Source organism: Cervus canadensis, chromosome 24, assembly GCF_019320065.1.
Source record: "Cervus canadensis isolate Bull #8, Minnesota chromosome 24, ASM1932006v1, whole genome shotgun sequence".
Classification (NCBI taxonomy): Eukaryota; Metazoa; Chordata; class Mammalia; order Artiodactyla; family Cervidae; genus Cervus; species Cervus canadensis.
The window spans coordinates 36,844,646-36,869,058 of NC_057409.1; the positions used below are offsets into that span (position 1 = coordinate 36,844,646).

At 36.7% G+C, this 24,413-nt stretch overlaps 1 protein-coding gene across 20 annotated transcripts in view; it reads right to left on the bottom strand.

The window, feature by feature from the left end:
• The window catches only part of MAP2 (microtubule associated protein 2), a 285,330-nt gene that overhangs the window by 83,446 nt on the left and 177,471 nt on the right, over positions 1–24,413 (bottom strand). For all 20 annotated transcript variants that reach the window (XM_043444919.1, XM_043444916.1, XM_043444925.1 and 17 more), the window contains one exon: positions 17,552–17,629. The gene's annotated coding sequence lies outside the window, so the exon portion shown is untranslated. The remainder of the gene's footprint in view (positions 1–17,551; positions 17,630–24,413) is intronic.

Genomic DNA, 24,413 nt, shown 5'->3' on the forward strand with positions numbered 1-24,413 from the left:
CAACAAGCCGGTGCTAGGGTACTGGTAGACTCAGATAAGGTAATGCAGAGAAAGTATAATTCCAGGCAAGTGGAAAGTTCCCAGCAAATGTTACTTTTTATTTGTTGTTATTACTGTGTGGCTCTTGTTTAAAAACTTTTAGCAACAGGATTCAGTATACGGTTTGCCACATATTGAAAAATTGAAGCCAGGCAGAGTAAATTATTTGACCAAGTTAGATTCTTCCAGGGAGATCTGGAATGAGAAGCCAAACCTACTAACATCCATCCCACTGCTAGATCTTTCACCAAGCAGTCAAGCTGGTGGAATGAGGTAGAGAAAAAGGATGCAATCTGGATAAGGACTCTAACTTCATATTCCCATTCCATTGAAAACAATCTATCACATTAAACTGGATAAGGAGCTTTATGTAACTATGGTATACAACCTGTATGTCACAGTTGTATAAATTTCTGAACTTTTTTCACATTATACAAAAGAACTAATAAATATAATATACATATCAGAAATGAATATTTAAATGATCTGAAGCTTCAGCTTCTACTGATGATATTTCACTAAGGACCTACATACTAGAGATACAGTGAGATAAGTAATAGATTTCTAATTAGAAAATCAGAATTGAATGCTGGCTTTCTCATTTACTAGATGTTCAAACTTAGACATGACCAAAATCTGAGCATTACTTTCATAAGCATCAGATCACTGAACAGATAATTTTGACCCCTACATCAGTAATTTTCTTTTACCATATAAAGAGAAATTCATTCACAATAATTTTATTAAAATCTTCCTGAAGCATAAATGTAAGTACTAGGACAAAAGCTTAAGAGGACAATTGTCACTTGGAATTTGACAGTTAACAATTTTGTTTCAAACTTTTCCAGTTTGAAATCTGATTCCAGACCTGTAAGACTTTGTCCAGTGTCACATAATAACACACTGTAAATCTCCTTTGGGTGCAAATCTAAGGACTATTCTGTAGAATTCCAGATTGTCATAAGTATTTACTGGCACCATTACCAAATGAAGATCCTTTAGTTCTAGACACCTGAGAACCATCTTACAGGGAAGGCGCTGGTTGCACATTAAAGGGGCTTCCATTCTAAAAACAGCAATTAGTACTTGAGGACAATATGCTTCAGAGATTTCTTTAAAGGAGGTGGGAGCAGGGCCACGACCCAGGTAAACCTGGAGGCTGTGCTATATATCATGAAATAAGATGCTAGAATAAACCCCCCTAAAACCCCAAAAGTTGGAGAAGAAAATGGAAGTCATGAAAAAAAAAGATGGAGACTTGGAAGTTAAGGATTTATTTAAAAAGTAAATACTTGATGGTGTTCCATAAATGGGATCTCCTTTTAGCTATTTAAGACAGAAGGAAGGATGAAGTCCTGCGAAATTATACGCAAGATGCCACTGTGCTCCTTTCTGCCTCTTTGTCTGATCTGCTCAGTCCCTTTATCTTTTGATGAACAACTCCTCCTCCACAAACACAAACTATGTGACTGAAGCTCTGCCTCTGAACATGTTCCGATTAGAGTCTTGTTCTAAATATACTAAGCGTATATGGCTTCTAGGATACTCAGTCACAACATTTGTTTTCTGCACGTCTTTGAACATAATGCACTCTTTGTCAATGGATGTGCTGAAGCACAAGCTGAATGTCTATCCTGTCATGAACATTATAGACTCAAGGGAATGTTGGCCTACATGACTTCTAAAATGTCTTCCAACTGAGATTACAAATCTTCATTCATTAGCCAGTTAATTGGTTGAGAAACGTCTGCCAAACATTAAAAGAAAGGCTCTAGGTGTCGTAGGGAATGCACTAGGGGTACAAGAAAAAACATACGGCCCTTATGCAGAAGGAGCTCACAGGCAAACCAACAAGAAAAAGTCATGCTGTGATGCAGATAAGGACAAGAATCTGTGGAGGCACATGGACAGTTCTTACCACACTGGGAAGTCAATCAAAACTTCCCAGAGGAGGGAACATTGAGTTGAGTTTAAAGGACAAGTAAGTTAGCCAAAGAAAGGAGGGACACTTTCTAGGAAGATAGAGGCTGGATGACCACAATCACAAACTGTGTTATTTTTGACTTGGGCTAGGCAACACCTTCCAGGAAGATACCCATAATGAGCATTCTCCTGGCATCCCAAACTCCAGTTTTCACCCTGTGTTAGATGTTCCTTCCCATTCTGTATTCATCAAGGAGCTGTGAGCTCTTGGAGGGAGAGCATTTCATATTTCCACTACCAACACCTAATACAGTGTGTGGCACAGAGTAGGCTTGATAACAGGTGTTTACTACAGGAATGAATGAGGAGCACATGTAAAGCAGAAGATGGTTCACTGTGGTCCACAGGCTAAGCGGGACACGGGGAAAGGAGGCTGACAGGCAGGCAAGGGTAGAAAAATTAAGAAGCGTAGTAAGCCATGCTCAGAATCCCCCTGAAAGCCAGAGGGCTCCCACAAAAGATGTGACATGTGACAAAATCAAGTTTATTTTTTAGAATGATTGATCCAGCAATGGTATTAAAAGAGAATTGGAAGGATGCATGATTAAATGTGGAAGCAACTCTTAGAGAAAGTCACTTTAAAAAAGGAGCATCTTTTTTAAGTGGACTGTGGTGATGAGATTGGTACTGAAATGAGAGGGTAGATTCCACGTTCAAAAATGTAATCAATTAAAACAAAACCTAACTTTCTTCTTTCTACCAGACTGCTTATAAAGTTTCTCTATTTTATCTATCTTATCTATCTAGCTACCTATCTATTATCTACCTATCTTACTTACTTACTATCTTATCTTCCTATCTTCCTATCTTACCTATCTTACTATCTACCTACCTATCTTACTATCCATCTGTTTGTTGTGAGATGCATCATGCTTTATACTATTCTGAGAGACAATTTATTGTTTTCTTGAGTCTGGTTTGTAACTGAAGTTCAGATTTGTTAAGTTTAGTTATATACCATGCTCTGAAGAGTGCTCTTTCATTAGACTATACAGTGTTAGGAAATATTTTGCTTGATTTTTGATGAACACTGAAAAAAAGGATGGGATTCTTTTTTTTTTCCTTTGCTTTGTTTTTGTTCAGTGTGAACCTCATGAGGTTCTTTTGACACCACTTTTAAAGTTTTCTTTGTTCATTTTTTTGTTATTTGAAATGTGACAGTGGGTTACAAAGACATATGGGCCTAGTTAGATCTGGATTCATCTGATGACACATGGAAGCAAAGAAATGGAGAATATTGAGAAAAAGAGAGCCTGAATAGACTGAAGAAGTGGATTTTTCCTTAAGAGGCACTATTAATAAATTCCTTTAACAAAGCATGTATTGAGCTCCCATTTAATTTTCAGATTGCTATCAATTATCAGCTTATTTATTATGCTTTCTAGAATCTAATTCAATAACATTTGTTAAACACTAGGTTCACACCAAGAATTCTGTTAGAGACTAGGAATATAATGATTAAATTATGGATTCTGGCTGCAAACAGCTTACATTATACTGAAGAGGTCAGATGTATTTGAAATATATATGCTATAAGGTAATGCAGTTAAAGCAATGATAGAGGCCACCATTGGTGCTACATGAATATAGATCTGAATCATATATATTTGAAAAGAAAAATGGATAGATGCAAAATATTTATATAACTTTCATTTTTAAATATACTAAACTACTGCATCCAGGGAGAGTCCAAAATCTAGTTAATTATAATAAATGCTAGTTTTCTTCCAGGGAAAGGTAAAATATGAGTCACATAAAAGTAAAGTATGAGTCATATAAAGCAGATCAACTTTTTTTCCATTTTCTTTCTTTTTGGATTTGGAGCAGGCTGTGTGCCATGTTGTATTGTGTATCTGTAATTGTGACTCAGGAGAATTCTGAGTTAAGTTGAAAGTAACCTTGTTCACTCCATCAGTTGAGTTGGACCAAAAAAAAAAAAAAAAAGCTCAAGAAATCCTTATCATTTGGAATTCCTTCACAACTCATGTCTGATCCAATTGGGTCAGTCAGTCCTCATATACTGTTTTGATTTCTCTCTCTGAGCTGACATAACTTTGTGTACCCTGGAGTGAATTCTAGAAATCAGTTTAACTTTTATGGCTTGTCACCTGTATTCTGCTAACCTTCTGGAATAGGATGTGGCATAAATTTGCTAAATCCTCCAGGCCTGAAATATATGTAATAAGTCTGTGTTTATGAGATGATTAAAAACTGAGCTGAAAAAAATTCAAGTAAAGAAACAGTCACAGTAATTTGTCTACAAAGACAAATATTCCAGTCTTACATGTAGAAGTCTTAATGCATGTATAGGCACTGATGTGGCAAAATTGTATGGTGCACTAATAGGTAAAAATATCTTGATATAAAAATAGACCCATCATAGGCAATTAAGGTAAATGGGACCTGGTCAAGAGCAAATAGACCATGATTTGTAGTGTAAAAAATGTTAAATTAATTTTTAAGTGAAATACATTTCTATGACAGTCACACAAATTTTGAGGAAGCATATTAATTTTTAAAATATATGCTTTGAGCAGTGCTTACTTTTTATTAAACCCAATATATTTTTGATACTATATATAACCACTGCATTGAAAAGGATAGGAATTTTATGCTTTTTTAATGGCATAAGGAAAGGGGAGAGAAGATGACAGATAAGGCCAATGATAAATCTCTGGGCAGGTTAGAAGTGTTGCTGGTAATAATGTTTTCGAAAAGGAAAGAAAGGGCCACTGTGGACTGGACCTCATCTTTCTGGGATTCCAAATGAACTGAGGCAAAAGGAACACAGCAGTAGTGTCTGAGCTTCAGGTTGGCGCTCTTTGATTTTTAGATTTCTAATCTATACATCCAAGAATTCACCTTAGTATACTTACAGAAGCAATAGACAAATCTGGAGAATCTTCCTGTCTCTGGTACCATAATCTCTAAAACATTTTTGAAATTCTCTTCAATTCCATGTTGAAGAACTTGGGTATCAAAAGTAAATCTATAGATTAAGAAATGGCTTCTCAGCAAGAAGCAAGCATATGGACTACCTACATTGTCTTCTTTTTAAATGTTGTGGATGCGTGCTAAGTTGCTTAAGTCATGTCTGACTCTTTGAGTCACTATGGACTATAGCCTGCTAGGCTCCTCTGTCCAGCGGATTCTCTAGGCAAGAATACTGGAGTGGATTGCCATGTCCTCATCCAGGGGATCTTCCCAACCCAGAGCTCAAACCTGCATCTATTTATGTCTCCTGCATTGGCAGGTAGATAATCTATACCACTAGCATCACCTTGGAAGCCCTCAATACAACAGATTTTTGTTCAAAACAAAGTTCATGAAATTTACCTGTATTTATTAGGAAAAAATAAAAGTCTTTACAGGAACAACTTATAAATAAGAAAAGGGACCGTATCACTCATTCTTAACTAAAAGAAAAAAAAAAGTGATACAGTGCCTTAATGATGAGTAGAAAAGAGACATACGAGGTTAGAAAACGTTCTCTTCTGGTGAAATTTAACAATATGTACTGAACATCTATTATGTCATAGGCATGGGTCTAGATGCTGAGGATATGCAAATACTAGCAAGAGTCAGAGGGTGACAGAGCATGAGATGGTTAAATAGCATCACTGACTAAATGAACATGAATTTGAGCAAAGCCTGGGAGATGGTGGAGGACAGAGAAGCTTGACAAGCTATACTCCATGGGGTCTCAAAGAGTCAGACACGACTTAGCAACTGAACAACAACAACAGCAAGATTCAGCTTTTGGTCTTTAGAAGGCATTGAGAGAAACCAACGTGTCAACATATATTTAAGTGACAATATGATAAACGCCTTATTAGAGATAAACAGGGATTCTATGGAAGTTCCTACGAAATAAAAAAGTCATGGGAGACTTCATGATGGCAAAATGTGCTTTCAATCTTCAAGGGCATTCATAGTGGATAGTGGCATAATTCTAAGCACAAAATTAGCAATAGTATGATGTAGGGATAGAATAGGATTGAAAACATGCTGGAAAACATTAAGGCTGCTTCAGAATGCCAGAAACAGTAAGGGTCCATATGATGAAGATTCTGTCAGGCTGTGTAGTATGAATTTTATCATTAGGGTACCCCACTGAGAAACTTTAAACTGATAATGAATGATAAAATGAGCCATAGGAAGGGTTATAGATTATGATCAGAATCAGGAAAAGTGGATAGTTGGTCATAATGTGATGATCAATGAGAGGGCATACAGGAGTTTGAATTAAAATAGTAGTAGTGGGATTGGAGATGGGGAAAAGGATATAAGATATTTATTTTGAGACAAAGGTAAGTCACTCAGTGCCCCATAGGTCATGCAAAATTCCCACCCTCATGAAAGTTACATTTTAATGAGGTAATCATACAGTAACCAAACACCTAGTTAAAATATTAAACTTAATATGACTAAATATTATTTTAAATTATTTAACCTCACATGTCACATATTTAATATAAAATTTAAAATGAGAAGATAACAGGGCAAGAGTAGACCACTATTTTCCATAAGGTGGTCAGAGAAACATCTCTGAGGAGATGAGTTTGGAGCAGAGACTTAAATAACATGGAGGATGCTAGCTATTTAAAGAATCAGATATGGATGCTCCAGGAAAGAGGTCGTGCTGTAAAAACAGAGGCTTTGGGATGTGAATTAACTTTGTATGTTTGAGGCTGACTTGGAGTAAGATGCAGGAAGAGTGCTATGAGAGCTAAGCGGAGCCAGGTTGTATAAGATCCTGCAGAACTTGGGTCAAGAGTTTGGATTTATTTCAAAGGGGGAGAAATGGGGAAATATTGATCAAAGGGTACAGACTTTCAGTTATAAGACCAATAACATCTGGGGATCCTAATACTGTATATTGTATACTTTAAAGTTGCTAACAGAGTAGATCTTAAATGTTCCCACCACAAAAAATAAATGATGCCCTGGTGGCTCAGACAGTAAAGAATCTGCAGGAGACCCAGGTTTGATTCCTGGGTCAGGAAGATCCCCTGAAGGAGGAAATGGAAACCCACTCCAGTATTCTTGCCTGGAGAATTTCATGGACAGAGAGACCTGGCAGGCTACAGTACATGGGGTCACAAAGAGTTGGATACGACTGAGTGACTAACACACAATTATATGGGGTGATGGAGGTGATTGCTAATGCTCTGGTGGTAATCATTTTGCAATATGTAAATGTACCAAATCACACTGAATACTTTAAATTTACATGTTAGATGTCAATTATATTTCAAAACAGCTGGGGAAAAAGTATGATGAGAAACCTTTGCAGAATTTTGAGGAGGGTGGTAAGAACTTTTTAAATACCTTATGGCTGCTGTGTGGAAGGTAGACTACAACAGGGAAAAGGGGAAACGGAGAGGCAAGTAGAAGACTACTGTAGTCATCATCTGAGAGGGGATGGCAGCTCTGATCACAGGGTGCTAATAGGATCAGCAGATTCTGGACTCCAGAAACAATACTAGCAAAAGAGACCTGCCATGATTTAAACTCTTTTGAAAAATAAGAATTAGGAGGATTTTCAATGTAGTATCTGTGTACAAATATTTCAAATGGAAAGATACACCGTGTTCTTGAGTTGGAAGAATCAATATTGTTAAAATTATTATATTACCCAAGGTAATCTACAGATTCAATGAAATCCCTAATTAGAATACCAATGCCATTTTTCACAGAACTAGAAAAAAGAGTTTTAAAATTTGTTTGGAAACACATAAGACCCCAAATAACCAAAACAATCTTGAGAAAAAGGAACAGAGCTGAGGAATCACACTCCCTGATTTCAAACTATACCATAAAGTTATAGTAATCAAAACAGCATGATACTGGCAAAAAAACAGACACAGATCAAGGGAACAGAACAGAAAGCCCAGAAATAAACTCACACGATTAGTCTATGACAAAGGAGGCAACAATATACAATGGAGAAAAAAGTCTCTTTAATAAGTAATGCTGGTAAAACTGAACAGCTACAAGTAAAAAAAGTGAAATTAGACCATTCTCCAAAACCAGATTAAAAAAAAAAAAAAAAACCAAATGGATAAAAGACCTAAATGTAAGACCAGACATATAAAACTACTAGAGGAAAACAGGCAGAACACTCTTTGACATAGACTGCAGCAGTATATTTTTGGCTCTGTCTCCTAAACTAAAGAAAACATAAGCAAAAACAAACAAAGGGGATTTAATTAAATTACATAATATAGTTACTCAGCTCTGCAATGAGAAAATTATATAAAAATTATACATCATATGTTATTTCCATACACAGCTTCATTGAAAAATTCCCCTGCTCTCATGTTTCATTCAACCAGTCCTTCTGTAGTGGATATTTAAATGATCCATAGTTGGTAAACGTCTGTGTATTATATTTGAGTGTGCATGTATATTATGTTACATTATCTTAAATTACTCTGCTTTTCAATTTCTCTTCCTTTTAAAACAAAGCTTCCTTTAGAATTTTTAGGCTTCAAAGGCAAGACCCACTCAAGTGGTAAACAAAAAGGAATACATAAACCCCAAACAAAAAGGCTTACATGCTGCTTCCCAGTAGCAAGAACTTTCTAGTATCACAGTGGTCTGTCTTGGAAAAAACGTCTTTTTGATTGTTTTGGCCCTTTGCTCATCATTCAAGATTGATTACTACCGGATCTCTCCTAGAGCTTGGCTCACAACGGTTTTAAATGAGTCAAGCTTTGGCGCCCCCTCACTAAAGTATTTGCTTTAGTGAATTCTAAATTTCTCTTACAGAGACTACAACTGTCTCAGAATCAAACTGCCTTCTGTAGTAATTACTGAGCACATGGTACAACTGGAATCTTTGACATTCATTAAAAAAAAAAAAAGTGTGTATGTATGGGAAGGTGGCTGAGAAAAGGAAAAGAGTAAAAAAATTAATCATAAGAAATTAGCATGTTTAAGTAAATCACTATACTGTTCAGAAAGAAAGATCTGACAGAGACACTCAGAAGGGATCAGCCTGCAGGTTCAGCCAAGATGGATTTTTGCTTATCACTTTTTATTCTTCTTACACATTAGATTGTTGTTCTTGTAGGAAGAGCTATTTCTATTAGGGTATATTCATTTAAAAATGTTCTCTGATGTCATGAGAACTTGGTTAAATGCTACCCATTCTCAAAGCAAAAAGGAGTTTTAACCTTCAAGGAAAATCAGTGATCATACACTTGCTACAATGCAGTATGTACATGAAAACACATGTTCCACGGTCACAGGGACCTGAAACTTTGTGATAGAATTATTAGCAGATAATTAGCTAAATATTAGCTAATATTCTACAAAATTGAATGATTTTTATACAATACTGTGACACCATATTCCAGTCACATAAAATAATCAGATGCATGGCTACCTTCCATATAAATGACAATATTTACTACTCTCCAAATAAACAGTACTGATAAAACAAATGAAAAATGTAATATGGGGCCTATACTACTTGTGAGTTCATTCAAATATCAAAATTCTTTAAAAATTTTTGCAAAAGTGGATTTTTTCCTCAATATTATACCTTTACTTATTTTTCTTGAAAAGGACACCTTTTTCTTCAGTTCAAAATGAGTTATTTGACTATCTCAATTCATGTCTTTTTATAATGTATTTTAGAAACGTACCAGAATACAAATATTAATTTTGTTCTACAGTGAAGTGAAAGTTGCTCAGTCGTGTCCGACTCTTTGCAACCCCATAGACTACACAGTCCATGGAATTCTCCAGGCCAGAATACTGGAGTGGGTAGCCTTTCCCTTCTCCAGGGGATCTTCCCAACCCAGGGATTGAACCCAGGTCTCCCACATTGCAGGTAGATTCTTTACCAGCTGAGCCTCAAGGGAAGCCCTGTTCTACAAAGATGCTTTTTACATCTACAAATTAATCATTTGATACTTTTAGCAAGCAGCAATGGAAGAAAACCATAGTAGTATCAGGCACTATGCTTCTTGAGTTATTATCCTTTTGGATACAACAATCATTTCTATAAGGAGGGCTTTTAAAAATATCTTATTTGTGTACTATCATAAGAATTAATTTTGATAAACTGATGTATTTACATTTACTATTTTAACATGATACTGAAATCATGATTCATAGTTTTATCTCTACATATAAATAGCATCTATTCTTGCCAGGGCTTGAAATATGTGATCCTTTCAAATATATTAACTCCATAGACAGATTTTCCTTTGGAGATGACTGGCAGTTTATCAAAATCTCTTTCTTTTTCCTTAGCACACAGTAGGATTACATCTCCCAACCTCCCTTGCAGTTAAATGTGGCCACATGACCCAGCTCTAACCAATGAAATGTGAGCAGGTGTCATTTGTCTACCTCTAGGTTTTGCTCACATACCCTTCCATGCGCTCCTCTGTGGTATTTTCCCTCCTACCAGCTTAATGGAGACAATAACATAGTAAAGCTATAAATAAAAGGAGTTTGGATACCGGGCTGACTATGAAGAGGAAAGACATCCTCCCAACTCAAACACTCAGCCAGGACTGCTAAATGAACAATAAATAAAGTTGTAACACACTTTTGAATCTAGTTTTTTTTTTTTTTTTTAGCAATTAGCCAATCCTAACTAATGTACTTGGAGAAAAGTAGGAAGAAATATATAATGAGATTAGGAAAAAAGAAAAGAGGAGGATGAGACCAATAGAAGTCACGGGGTTAAAAGAAAGAAATTTCAGTAACCATTCTCTATCTGCTGCCTGCACAACAGATCCCAACAGCACCTAGGACAGGTCACGGGTGCTGGAATGGGAGAAGGAAGAGTCAGCTTGAGGCAAGAACATTTCCTGCTGCTCCTCCTATGTTACCTTCTTCATGCCCATCTCTTTTTCCGGTATGGATGGAGCAAAGAGCCCAGCCATCAGGTTGGTCCTATTCTAGTGCCTGCCTTGTGGCCGAGGTGGAGAAAAAATGTGCAACTATTTTCAGAGACTCTTAGGACAGTCTGATATTCACCAAGGACAAAGTGAAAGCACTGCCTTTCTTGAGATGGAAGAAGATAGAAGATTTTACATCTGGTCCACCTCCTGTCTCCACAGTCCCTCTTCATTCTCCCTCAGCATCTCCTTAAATATTACCTTGCAGAATCACAGTGTCAGCTTCTTCCTTCCTTCTCACTATAAACATACTTTTTTTTCTATCCATAACAATCACACACACACACAAAAGAAATGACAATTAAAAAACCACAATCATAAAACCTGTTTTGTAAATCTGCTACCTTGAGTTATAGCTCATTTTCTTTTTACCTCTTTAACTCCTCATTTATATACCACCTATTCACTCTTTCAGTCATTATTTACTAATTATTTATTGTTATTAGCTATTAACAAAAATACATTAAATATTAGTTTGTTTCAAATCTAATAACATGGTTCTGGAGGCACAAATATAACAAAGACAAAACGTTTGCCTTTGATGATTATACAGAACTGAGGAAAAAGACAGATGAAAGTAATTACACAGCAAGATGATTTTTTTGTAGTCTAGATACAATTAAAGGGTTATGAAAGTGCTTCCTCTCTCAAAAGGCACAATTAGTACTACCTTTCAGGCTGGAGAAGAAAGCTTAATAGAAGGAATGACATTTGAATTGAAAAGACACAGGCTTTTATAAGTCAAACAAGGGGGAAATGAATATTTAGGTAGAAATAACAAAGGCAATAAGCAATATGAGACAAACGTGGCGTACAAAGAGAAATTGAAGATGAAGAAGCTACAAGTAGTCTGCTGTGGTGAGAACGAAGGAAAGAGAGGGACTGGAGGTTGTCCAAAAGGCGCTACTTAGAGTCCTATTTTGAAGAGTCTTACTGAGCTTGAAACTTTATATTATAGAAAACTTTTAAGAAGGGGAGAGAAATGATCTGATACATACGAAGAAACTTCATGGTGGAAAATCAGATTATGTAAGAGTCAGGAAGATGGAAACTCATCAAAGTTTCAGATAAATGTTGCTGTTGTTTAGTTGCTCAGTTGTGTCTGACTCTTTGCGACCCCATGGACTGCAGCACACCAGGCTTCCCTGTCCTTCACTATCTCCCAGAGTTTGCTCAAACTCATTCCCATCGAGTCAGTGATGCCACCCAAGCATCTCACCCTTTGTTGCCCTCTTCTCCTCCTGCCCTCAATCTTTCCCACTGGAGGCCCCTGCTGAAGGGGTGAGTGTTCAGCACTTGCATTATAAAGCACTTCTGTGACCAGAAAAGAATTTTCCCTCTTCTGCTTAAGCAAAAATTAGATTTCTTATTGGCTTTCACTCCTTCCCCAAAGACTGAGAAAGGCTACTGCAATAGGTCTACAGAATTTTCTGAAGGCAACCCTTTTTTAAGAACTCCTACAGTAAGCCTCCCTTATTAAGGAACTTGTAGTCATGGCCAAATGAAAGGACTAAAGGCATAATAACCATTACTTTTATTCTAAGCATTAGAAAAAGTGCTCATCAGAACCAAAATTTTCTTTTCCTATCTCCATCTGGCCAAACTGTGAAAAGGCCAGACTTAATAACAGCATCCTCTGAACAAGAACTACAGCCTTTTTGCAGCAGGTGGTTCCCACCTCTGCCTACAGAATTGCAGCCCAAACAATCTGCTCAGAATTGCAGAGTACTCAGTAGAATGTGCTTATGACTCAGGCTGTTAAGTAGGAGGACTGTTATTGTTATTTTAACTCGTGCCAGAGTATGTGGGCAATTCTCCCTCTTTCTGTCTCGAGTTAACCAAGAGACATCCCTCTTCAAAACCTCACCCCTGGAATAGATTCTTACTCAGTTAGAGCCAGAATGGTTTGGGGTCTGGGTACGACTGCCAACTGATAGTGGAGATTAGAAAAGGCTTTCATACAGGGAACATCTGATATTCTCACTTAGCAACAAAATTGACTGTTAGAATGCTTGAATCTGCCTTTAAAATCATTTGCACAGGGTGCCATAGACCAGAGCTGAATGCTGATGAGACAGTAGTCAGCACAAGTCAAAGGTACTTGTTTTCAGAAAAGATGCTGAAAATAGCAAGTCTTCTTTCGCTTTCCCTTAACTGTTGGGGTATTGTGGTCCTACTGTTTGTCTTTCTCTTGCCAAATGTTCTCAACAGTGCAAATACTCATCAAGTGCTGCTCCTAAGGAATATTTTAAAAATGAAACAAAGAAATCAGCCTATTTTTACAGAATGTTGTCTTAAAGGATAAACTTTGCCCAACAACATTTCAGGAAAAGGTGTAAATCTATTCTGAAGATATAGAAGTATCAAAGAAATGTCAGGATGTGGCAAATATTAATATTATTCGGTAGATAAAAGATGACATGGAATAGGAAAATAAATATTTTCTGCTTTTAAAATCATTTTCTCATTTCCACTTAGCTGATTTGTCTCTGTTTTTCTGATGCTATAAATTAAGATTCAAGATTATATATCACTAGGATACAATATTGTCAAAATGCTATAAAAGTATGCATCAAAAAGAGGCAGGAAAGTTCCTCAGCATTCTAGAAGTGATGGGCAAACTGAAAGAATCCAGAAAAAGGCAACAACCATCACTGGTGTTCATTAACGATAATGTGTGTATTCCAAAGTAACCCTTGCATACCTCTCTAGTCCTTCAAAAAGTGAGGGTCCACCAAGACAGAGACACCAGTCCAGAGACAGCCCAGAATATCACAATGTCAGAATATCACATTACATTACATAGAGAGGATATGGAGATGACGTCAGGGAGGTAGAAGATGTCAGCTGATACAGCACCTTGTCGGCCATAGGAGGAGTGTGGGTTTTCTTCTGACCATTAAAGACAGCCAATGGTGAATTTTGAACAACAAAGTCATATCAGTTGATTCATGAAAGATCAGACTACGTGAACAATAGATTATGCAAGAGCAAGACTGAGCATAGGAGGCTACTGCATTAGCTAAGGTGAGAGAGGGTGGATTCCAAGGGAACAGATAAAGACAATGAGAAATGGTTAGATTCTAGACAGAGATGAGCTTGTTACTGTTACTATCTGTGATGAGGCTTAATTAGGTTAAATACTATGCCTCTAATAGGCAGTGGAGTCCAGAAATAATGCAGCTGTCAGGGTTCTTTACTATACTCTAAATGTTTACATGGGGCTTTTGTGTCCAAAAGATGCTGATATTAAAAGAAGTAGTAAGACTTAAATGTCAAAGAGATATATCAATCTTTACACTAAGAATTACATGTATTAAGTTTGAAACATTCAATTCTAAATTTTACAAAATAATCAGTAATATTAGCAGACGATTACAAAGATTTTGACATTTACAAAGCATTTTCACTCCTGTTATCCTATTCAGTATTAAGATAGCATAGCAAAATAGAGATATCTAATAGTCACCTTTATGGTATCACTGAAGGATGTTCTCAATAGCCCGCTTTTCTCTCTGGGTAGACATGGTGCCTTCCTTACTTTTTTCACATCAGTCCCCTCAACTTTCAAAAAATGATCCTAATATTATTGGTGGAATAAATGAAACTGCTATTTATGCATCAAACAGGCCACGTATCCCCCATTCTTTTTCTGGCAGGCAGCTTAGCTTTGAAGTCTGAGACAGATGAATTTGAATTTAGGCTTTGCAACCACTGTATGATCTTAGTGAGTTTCCCGAAATGTAAGGGCCTCACTTTTCCATCTGCAACATTGCATTACACTCGTGACCTGCAGGCTGTGCAGCAAACCTTACATGTGTTTACATTTGCCCAGCAAAGGTTAGTTTCTCTCTTCTTTCTCTCCCAACCCTCAGAGTAGTAATTTATTCCCTTCAGGAAACAGAGCAGTGGAAGTGGGGTCTCTTTTCTCCACACCCTCTCCAGTGTTTATTGTTTGTAGATTTTTTTGATGATGGTCATTCTGACCAGTGTGAGGTGATACCTCACTGTAGTTTTGATTTGCATTTCTCTAATAATTGGTGATGTTGAGCATCATTTCATGTGTTTGCTGGTCATCTATATGTCTTTGGAGAATGTCTGTGTAGGTATTCTGCCCATTTTTTGATTGGGTTGTTTATTTGACACAGTGGGGGAATAAGAGGGTGGGACGAACTGAGACAGTTGCATTGAAACATATATATTACCATATGTAAAACAGATAGATAATGTTGCTATATAACATAGGTAGCACAATCCAGTCCTCTGCGACAACCTAGAAGGCTGGGATGGGGTCGGGGTGGGAGAGAGATTCAAAAGGGAGGGGATGGTTGATTTACACTGTTGTACAGCAGAAACCAACACAACACTATAAAGCAATTATCTTCCAATCAAAAATACATTTAAAAAGAAAATTAAAAAATTATGAAATATTCAATGTCTATAAATCTTACTGGTATATATTGATATTTCTTTTACCTTAAATGAACTGTGAAATTAAATGTAGTGATAGAGAAAAATAAGAAAAAAAAAATCCTTTTTTAAAAGTTTCTCTCATGATTTTTGAAGGGAATATGAACAATTAATATGGGCCAAACAAGAGTGTTTTCCTTTTATGCATCTTTTAAATTTCAAAGGTAATATTTATCTTTGTAAATATTACCAAATATTATATTTGGGAATAGTCAGTATTTCATCTATGGAGAAATAAAACAGATTGTAATTATTGCATTATGGCAAAAGCCGTAAAAATATGAATACCATTACTGAGCAAGCTACTGAGAGCCAAAAAATAAAAAAAACAAGCCCATAACCAAATGTTTTTCTAATAGGAAAAAAAGAAACAGAAACAAAATTGGCATGATATCACATATTAGATATTTGGATCTCTTATAAAATTCAAGAGATGCTTTGAAAGCCACACTTAAGCCATTTTAGCTTTAAATCTTCCAAATGCTGATAAAGTTATTTAGAAATAAATAACAATACTGAGCACCAGATGACTGAAACATTAAAATGAGTCAACTGTATGACAGAATGAGTCAACCAGATCTTCATGTATTAACACGGATGAATCTCTAAATACAGTGCTGGGTGAAGGCAAGGTACAAAAGAATGTCTACACTATGACACCATTTATGTAAACTTTCAAAATGTAAATGATCCTATGGAATATTATCTCATACATATGTCATTAAAGTTAGGAAGTCATTAACCACAGGAAGGCTATACCATCTTCAGTGTTGTGATACATTTTAGGAAAAAAGGAAAAGGTTATTGCTTCAGAAAAGATTTCAACAAAGCTGAATGCTAGCATGTTTTCAAATTCATGGGGCTGATACTTGGGTATTTATCATAATATTTCCTGTGTGCGTGTGTTTGTGTGTCTGTGTATGTGTGTGTGTTTGCGCTCAGTCACATAGTCATGTCTGGCTCTGTGGTGATTCCACAGTCTCTAACCCACCAGACTCCTCTGTCTATGGGATTCTTCAGGCAAAAATACTGGACTGGGCTGCCATTTCCTTCTCCAGGTGATCTTTTCCTACACAGGGATTGAACTCATGTCTCTCTATGTCTCCTGCATTGGCAGGTGGAGTCTTTATCCCTGCACCACCTGGGAAGTCCCAATATTTCTTATATTTCACTCTGAAAATTTTGTAGATTTTCTTGATTAAAAATAAAATAATAAAGAAATAATGAAAACAGTAAAGTTCATATTGCTATGGCCAATTTAAGATTGTATACTCAGTAGTTCCAATAGCAAGAAATTTAATGAAAATGCATTTTTCATCTCCTATAATAAGAAATCATTCATCTTTATTTTTTTGGTAATATTACTCTGCTTTTATCATAGGAATTGAGTCTAGAGAAAGATATGAAATCAAACAAAATATTCTTTCTGCTTGTACACTGAGCTAAAATATATATGTTCCTTCATTTATTTATGCAATAATTGTAAAGTAACAAGTACAAACATAAATAAACTTTGCCTGTCATGACTTTTTTGGTAAATGCATTGTAATTTTTCTTCCTTAAATTCATATAGAATCAACTCAAAACAAAGGAGAATCTGATGACTAGACATTTCTATCACAACCAGCCTCACAAAAACAGCTGGGCTGATACTTTTTTCCAGAGACTTGCTCCCAGACCCAAGTATACAACTTTGGGTGAATCTCTACAATTACCTGCCTCCTTTCTCTCTGCCTCATGACCCAATCTACAAAATGAGCATCCTTATAGCTACTCACAGGGCTGTTATAGGTTTAGTTAATAAGAGCTAAGTCATGTAGGACCACACCTGGCACATAGTAAGTGTTGAGAAAACACTATTGGTTTTGTTAACTATAGCAGGAGAGACAGGCTTAATTCAATCCTCATTTCAGAGAAATATTTTTTTGTTATTTTACTATGAAAGCATTCAAAACATTACAAAAGGTCATTTTAATAATCCCAAATCTGTCAGCTATAAAAGGCATGTATCTTTTCCCTTATTAAAATGAACCAAAATTTATTTAATAAAGATTTTTTTAAAAAATACAGTTAATAAGTGGTTATTTTTCACATTTATGTGTAACTCTTTTACTTTAGAGAGGCTAGGGTCTTACCTGTTCAAAGAAGTGGTAAAATGGTAAAGTTTGTTATATTGTGTTCTCAAAAGGTTGATAATATGTTCTGGTTTCTTTCTGTAAAAAAAAAAAAAAAGAATTTAGGAAATTAATAATTTAATCTCTGATCCATGTGTTAAAATTACATTATGTAGGTCAATATCAAATTCAACTCATGGCTTTACTCTTAACATTGTGTAAATATGAGACTGTGAGGTGAATTTTATGATGGTTCTTAATAGTTATACACTGAGCATTTACAAAGAGCAAGGTCCTTTTCTGAGCATTTCAAATAGAGAAGTAAAAATGCTAACCGTTGCAGACTTTTTTTTTTACTTTTTAGCTTCACTCCAGTGAAGATTAATAAGTATTATATCCAAGAAAAAATAATATTGTAAATTGTTTAAATTGTTTTCAGCTAATAAATAACAGGCAATTGTAATTTCTCCCAAGAGAATATATTCATCCTGGTAAATCGTTAATTATGTCCAGTAAGCTTTAAAGGACTGGGCCTTTAGCCCAGTCTGCATTGATTCTCTACACTCAGGCTGGAAGAGAATTTTTTTTTTTTTAAATCAACTAATTACATTTTCTTTCTAGAGTACTAAACTTATTTTGACATTCAGGATACTAAAAGTCATTCTGGACTAGTAGTTCTGCTCAGAATTCCACGAAGTGCAAGGGGCAGAACTGAGACCCATTTTTAAGTTGTGCTCCCTTACAACTGAACTGTGGTGCTGGAGAAGACTCCTGAGAGTCCCTCGGACAGCAAAAAGATCAAACCAGATGATCCTGAAGGAAATCAACCCTGAATATGCACTGGAAGGACTGATGCTGAAGCTGAAGCTCCAATACTTTGGCCACCTGAGCAGAGAGCTGACTCATTGCAAAAGACCCTGATGTTGGGAAAAATTGAGGGCAGGAGGAGAAGAGGATGAAGAGGATGAGATAGATGGATAGCATTACCAACTCAATGGACATGAGGTTGAACAAAGTCTGGGAGATAGCAAAGGACAGGGAAGTCTGGTGTGCTGCAGTCCATAGGGTCACAAAGAGTTGGACACAACTTAGTGACTAAATGAAAACCTTTTTAAAAATAGGTGTCTAAAGCTACGAATCTCTGTGTGTCTTCACCAAGGCTTTTGTGATTTCACACCTGGTAAAACAGACCTCATCACATTATCAAAGAAGATGCTGCTCTAATAGTAAGGAGCCCTCAGAATCAAACCGATAACTATTAACTTTTCTTAATCACGTCAGATGGTGATTGCAGCCATGAAATTAAAAGATGCTTACTCCTTGGAAAGAAAGTTATGACTAACCTAGACAGCATATTAAAAAGCAGAGATATTACTTTGTCCACAAAGGTCCGTCTAGTCAAGGCTATGGTTTTCCCAGTGGTCATGTATGGATGTGAGAGTTGGACTATAAAGAAAGCTGAGCGCCGAAGAACTGATGCTTTTGAACTGTGGTGTTGGAGAAGACTCTTGAGAGTCCCTTGGGCTGCAAGGAGATCCAACCAGTCCATCCTAAAGGAGATCGGTCCTGGGTGGATGATGTTGAAGGATGATGTTGAAGCTGAAACTCCAATATTTGGTCACCGGATGTGAAGAGCTGACTCATTTGAAAAGACCCTGATGCTGGAAAAGATTGAGGGCAGGAGGAGAAGAGGACGACAGAGGATGAGATGGTTGGATGGCATCACCAACTCGATGGACATGGGTTTGGGTGGACTCCGGGAGTTGGTGATGGACAGGGAGGCCTGGCATGCTGCAGACACGGGGTCGCAAAGAGTCGGACATGACTGAGCGACTGAACTGAACTGAACTGAAAGACCCAGAAGAAAGGGTAAACTTGGAAAGACATAGAACAGGGGGTTCAGTTCTTCTCTGTAATCCCTCAAAGAAAAATGTGTATATGGACATAAACAGACAGGGGTTTGATGCAAAAGTGACAAACATTGACCAGGTCAGGAGCCGCATTAAGTGCTTTTACATATATAAGTCACTTAACCTGCAGGAATTCACATACAATGTACAGTAGCAAACAAATCTATTAATGCACATTAAAGACAGAAAGGCTTAACATTTTAAAAATGAAGGAAGCCAGAAAGATAAAGAACATTACAGCATACTAACACATATATATGGAATTTAGAAAGATGGTAACGATAACCCTATATGCAAAACAGAAAAAGAGACACAGAAATACAGAACAGACTTTTGAACTCTGTGGGAGAAGGTGAGGGTGGGATGTTTCGAAAGAACAGCATGTATATTATCTATGGTGAAACAGATCACCAGCCCAGGTGGGATGCATGAGACAAGTGCTCCGGCCTGGTGCACTGGGAAGACCCAGAGGAACTGGGTGGAGAGGGAGGTGGGAGAGGGGATCGGGATGGGGAATACGTGTAAATCTATGGCTGATTCATATCAATGTATGACAAAACCCACTGGAAAAAAAAAAAAAAGAATCCTTTGTAAAAATGAAGAAAATTCTGCAGGCAAGAAGAAATATAGTAGAATTCTCCATTCCCTCAAATAACTTGATAGGTATTTTAGGAAAAAAAATTCAACCACCCAGAACTCTGTACACAGCTATCCATTTTTTTAGTCTTGCTCAGTGATTCTCAAATTTGGAATATAAATATAATATTACTATACAGTTATATACACAATAAGACTCTATTATATAGAGTTCTATACACAATAACAAGACTAAAGAATTTTAAAGGGTAGTTTTGATCAAAAGCAAGTGAAACCTCATAGGTTGATTTCAGAACAAAATAAAAATGGTAAACCAGCCCTGGACCAAGTTCAAAAAGAGTCTTTGGGTAATTAATCAATGAATACTAAATAAAGTATCATCCTTTATTTCTTCTTTAAATTCCTTCTTTCCCTTCAATTCTTTTTTTAAATTTAAAGAAACAATTTATTTATTCGGCTGCTTACGGTCTCAGCTAAGGCACATGGGACCTTTCATTGTGGTGCATGGACTCTCTAGTGGTGGGCGGGCTCCCCAGCTGAGGTGCACAGGCCTAGCTGTTCTAGGGCATGCAGGATCCTAGTTCCCCGACCAGGGATTGAACCCGTGTCCCCTGCATTGCAAGACGGACTCTCAACCACTGGACCCCCAGGGAAGCCCTTCCTTAAATTCTTCAATGTGCATATTTTTTTCATTTCATCTTTATGATTCTCAAATCAATGTGCACACATGAATACGTGTGCAAGTACACAGTTATATATATGTGCATGTATATTTTACCCTAGTAAAAATAGGAATTCCACAGAAGAGAGGTCAACTAACTATGGTCCATGGAGCAGATCCATTCTGATGCTGCCTGTTTTCCCTAATACAGTGTTTTGGGCACACAGCCATGTCCATTCATTTCCTTGTCCATTCATTCACATGCCACTGCCAGAACAAAGCAGTTGTGACAGACTGCGTGGTCCTTCATATGTTTATTTATCATCCTAAATACCACTGTCTGGCCCTCCACTGAAAATATTTGCTTACATCTGTTATCAAGGGACATGTCTGTCATTTGAGTAACACTAAAAACAATATTAAAAAACAATCTCCTGGCTTTTAAAATTTTTTTCCAAAAATTAACTCAATAGTTATATATGAAGGAGAGAAATTCCAGCCTTAAACACTTAAAAGCTAATTTCATTCCACAGGAATTGGAGAATTATTGGCCACAGCATGAGATGATTATTGGAAAGCTGAAAGTACCCAGTATCCATTCATCATAAAAATAATGCCCCATTTACCCATCATCCATATTTTTGTGGCGTTCTTTGGTTTATTACAAAATTAAAATGACTATCTTTTTTCTAGGCTTTATTTTATGAGAAAAGATAAATGTCATTTGGGAATTATTTTTAAAAAGCAACTTATGGCCTATTCCATAAGGCATATAAACTTGATTAGCTGTTTTAAATTAACATAGTGCAGTTAGAGGTGATCATTTTTATTCCATATCAAAAGGCTTAAATCAGCACAATTTTGTTAAGAATATTATTTTCCATAGTTTTAGTATTTGATACAGTGGCTGAAACATCCCTAAAATAATCCCAGCAAATGCTTATATGGCATTTATTAATCTGCCAGACATTCAGAGAACGTTCCAAGCACTTCATATACATTAATTCACTTATTCCTCTCTATCACCCTCTAAGTAGGTAACTCTTATTCTTCCCATTTTACAGATGAGAAAACTGAGGCCAAGAAAGTTTAAATGCCCTTCCCAGCATGATACAGCTAGAAAGTGGCCAAGCCTTTCAGCCTTGATAGACCCCAAGAGTTGGTTTCAGGTCTTCAACTCTGGTTAAGGACACGTTCAACCATAAAGGCTTTGTGGCTTCTCTGAAAAGTGGTATTTCATCTATGGAAAATTGCAATTTATTGAAAATACTTAGCATATCTATTATTCAATATATTCAGCTTCTTGAACAAACTGAAATTTACTCAGCTGCTCCACTGATTGTATCAGGTTTGCTTATGCCACTTTCCAGAACTGCTTAGAACTGGATTTGAACATTGCTGAGAATCATGATGACTGACACCTGACAAAGTCAACTGACTGACAACAAGATACAAGGGCTAGCCTACAGGTGATACAGGACAGGATGTGCACTGGCTTCACAAAGTCAGATGAGTGCATCATTGAAGGAGGAACCCGAGACAAACACCTGTTCAGATACAAACAGTTCAGCTTTTATCAGGTGGGTTATTCAGATAAATAGGATGTGCAGACAGTGCACTGAGGCTGCATATAATATATATTTAGCTGTGGTATATTTATATGGAAGGTATGTGACACCTATAGGATTGAAATTAGAATGATAAATTGATGTAGACTTTCAGAATCTCATGGAGAAAATATTGCCAAGGTGTGCTTTTCCCAACTGATACAAGAACCCACGTTTCATTCAGCAATAAAATAATGATGAAATCTTTCCTGAATTGCGAGACCAGAGTATACTTTTCATTAATCTTTGAAATACATTCTAGCATTAAGTTTCATTTGGTTATTTTTCATGTTTTGATAGACTTTTGTCAGATAACCTAAACACTGAGATGCTTGAGATTGCTGGAATCCTGAAAAGCGTTTCTGCAGGCTAAGCTTAACCTCAGCAGCTAGTGTTAGCTCTCCAATAAACTAATATTAACATCATTCTCCACCTCTATCAATATGCTTTATGAGATTTTGAACAGTTCATGTAATTCAGTGCACTTGTCCAGGATAACAAGATTTCAACTAAATGGCCAATACCGCTGGGAAAATATCCACAACCCAGCAGTCTTTAAACAGGAGAGTAGCTACCAACATAAACCATTTAGTTCAACATGCTACTCAACCATTTCTATCCCCTAAGGTTTAGAAGCAGTTCATTATCACTGATTATCCATGAGTAACTGAAAGCCACAGTGAACCAAACTCGCTGCTAGTTGAACGGATCAGAGAAAGGATCTTCTTTTTCTGCCAAAGTTCTCTTAGGAGAACATTATGTTTCTTGCAAAGGAAATATGCTTAAAAATGTACATTTGAAAGAACTTAGGACAGTTGACATAAGTCCTATTCAAAACATACAGTCTCCAGTTGACCAGAGAATCTAGGTAAGACAGACAGAATTTTCCCTTTTAATCCCCAGACCTGCTATTTCAAGCTATTTCCAAGGACTAGCAGACTGCATTAAGGTGACTTAATAGAAATTAGCTAGTTTTGTCCAAAGACTCTCAACATAATTCAGGGCAGTAAAAAGAGGATACAAATAGGTGAAGGATAAGGGACTGGATTAGTCAGAAAAGTCAGGCTTAAGTCACTGAGTCTTTAGAGAATGAAGGTTTATAACCTATCCATGCAAATCCTGATGTAAGCAGAGTAACTCTCCAGGCCACCTCACTCCATGGTGATGACCCAGCAAACTGTGTATATTCTTCTTGTGGCTCAACTAACTCATGGCATCTGAGATTACTGAACCAGTAGAGGAAGACATCTGGAAGGTTGTGCACTGGCCCCTCAATGCTTCAAGGAAATGACACTCATCACTGCCTCTCACAGCCTCCTGACTAAACCAACCACATGGGCTCTGGCTAAATGCAAGGGGTTGAGAAACATGAAAGTTAGAAGGAGATTGGGTGAGCAGTACAATTTTCCATCACAAGAGTGAAAAAGGCATGATGAGTTACCCAGTGGTTATTTTAGGGCCATCTTTAGGTTCCTTCCTTGTTGAAAAGGGTTGACAAGAAATAATGCTCGGTGATGATGAGCTCAGCTAAAAACTTATTTTGCTAAATTAACAAATGCTGACTCAGATTGGATATATATTTGTATATATAAATATTCATCTTTTTAAATGTTTTCTTAATATGAACTGACCCTGAATATAAAGAACCTTGGGCATCAAGAGGCTACCCATGTCAGTGTTTTCATTTACTGATGCGTTGTACTGTTGTTTTCTGCTCAGAAATCAGAATATATCTGAATAACGCTTCTTTGCTTGACAAAAAGCCATCTGTTTGTTTCTAATTTTATACGAACATCAACCATTTTTAAAATGGTAGATTAAGTTAATGCAGCTGCACAGGTTCATGTGGTGTAAAGAGAAGGGTCTGGGGATGGAAACAAGGAAACAAAGCTGCCATGAAACTTATCATGCCAGAATGTCACTTCATGATTTCACTCTCAGGTTCAAAATTCTTCTGTCAAAGTGATAAAATCTAAGTTTCTTGGCCTGGCCGCAAGGACTTGCATACTGCAACTGTACTTTTACAAGTTTATCTCCAATTTTCTACCACCACAAGCCCTCATATCTTCTTAGACTAGTTACTCTGTAGACCTAATAAATGCCCTTTC